Raw genomic sequence first — 1,884 nt, 5'->3', positions numbered from 1 at the left:
GTAGACAGGCATCAATAGCACCAAAATAAATAAACAGAATTATAGATATATACACATCATTAATAAAATTTATAGAATAATAAATATATACCCAAGTGTTGTGGGGTGGGGAGGGGAGAAGAGCAGAGGGACGGAGTCGGGGTGATGGGGAGGGGAGGAGAAGCAGAGGAAAAGGGAGACTCTCTTTGGGTGGGACAGCCTCCTGGAGAAGGTGAGCTTTCAGTAGGGCTTTGAAGGGGGGAATAGAGCTTGGTTGGCAGATGTGAGGAGGGAGGGCATTCCAAGATTGAGGTAGGATATGGGCCGTCTTGCCTGTCGATAGCAGGACAGGCGAGAACGAGGCCCAGTGAGGAGGTTAGCCGCGGAGGAGCGGAGGGTGCGGGTTGGGATGGAGAAAGAGAGAAGGGAGGTGAGGTAGGAGGGGGCAAGGGGGTGGACAGCTTTGAAGCCAACAGCGAGGAGTTGTCCAAGGTCACCCAGCAGACAAGTGGCAGAGCTGGGATTGGAACCCATGGCCTTCTGACTCCCAGGCTTGGGTTCTATTCATTCATTCATTTATATTTATTGAGCGCTTACTGTGTGCAGAGCACTGTACTGAACGCTTGGGAAATACAAGTTGGCAACATATAGAGATGGTCCCTACCCAACAGCGGGCTCGCAGTCCAGAAGGGAAAAGCCTACAGCACCCGGTATTCCCAGGCGGTCTCCCATTAGAGTACTAACCAGGCCCGACCCTGCTTAGATTCCGAGATCAGATGAGATCGGGCATGTTCAGGGTGGTATGGCTGTTCATCATCATCATCATTATCATCATTATCATCATCATCATCAATTGTATTTATTGAGTGCTTACTGTGTGCAGAGCACTGTACTAAGTGCTTGGGAAGTACAAGTTGGCAACATATAGAGACAGTCCCTACCTAACAGTGGGCTCAAAGTCTAAAAGTCTAACCACTACACCATATGTGCACCAAGAACTGTACTTAGCACTGGCGTAGCTACAAGGTAATCAGGTCCCACATAAAGGTCACAGTTGGAGTAGGAGGGAGAACAGGTATTGAGTCTCCATTTTGAAGTTGAGGGACCTGAGGCCCGGAGACGTGAAGTGCGTTGGCCGAGGTGACACAGCAGATAAATGGCAGAGCTGGAATCAGAACCCAGGTCCTGTGATTCCCAAGCCCAGGATCTTTCCACTAGGCCACACTAGTCTCGGGAATTGTAACCAACTCTCCAGATGAGCATTCTTCTCTACGGGGATTTTTCGGAATCTGCCTATGCCCAGGAGTGAGAGTGATAGAAATAGTAGTAGCAGCACCGTACTATCAGTAGTGGTCATATTTATCGAGCGCCCACTTGGTGAGCAAGAAAAGTACGGAAGTACAGAACCGGTCAATCAATGAATCAATCCATATTATTTATTGAGTGCTTACTATGTGCAGATCACTGTACTACTCACTTAGGAAAGGACAAGAATTTAAGTCTAAACTATAAGCTTGTCAATCAGTCAATCAATCAATCATATTTATTGAGCACTTACTGTGTGCAGAGCACTGTACTAAGCGCTTGGGCAGTACAAGTTGGTAACATATAGAGACGGTCCCTGGCAGGGAATGTGTCTGCCAACTCTGTTATATTGTACTCTCCCAAACACAAAGTACAGTGCTCTTCACACAGTAAGTGCTCAATAAATATGATTGATCAATCGATTGATAAAATACCTTGGAGTTGGCAGACATATTCTCTGCTCAGAACCACCTTACAGTTTAGAGGGGGAGACGGACATTAATATAAATAATTTAGAAGACAGAATTTACAGAATAAAAAAGTGATCTATTCCCTGCTCTCAAGAAGCCCCCATTCTAATGTGCTTGAGAGGTTGTGGGG

At 46.5% G+C, this 1,884-nt stretch overlaps 1 non-coding gene across 1 annotated transcript; it reads right to left on the bottom strand.

Annotated features, from left to right (window-relative positions):
* Nucleotides 1–674: 674 nt before the first annotated feature.
* Nucleotides 675–793, bottom strand: LOC119943040. Its single transcript, XR_005455525.1, has one exon. It is a non-coding gene; the product is annotated as a 5S ribosomal RNA (ribosomal RNA).
* Between the last annotated feature and the right edge of the window lie 1,091 nt (nt 794–1,884).

Source organism: Tachyglossus aculeatus, chromosome 21 (assembly GCF_015852505.1).
Source record: "Tachyglossus aculeatus isolate mTacAcu1 chromosome 21, mTacAcu1.pri, whole genome shotgun sequence".
Lineage (NCBI taxonomy): Eukaryota > Metazoa > Chordata > Mammalia > Monotremata > Tachyglossidae > Tachyglossus > Tachyglossus aculeatus.
This window is presented reverse-complemented; position numbering and strand designations above follow the sequence as displayed.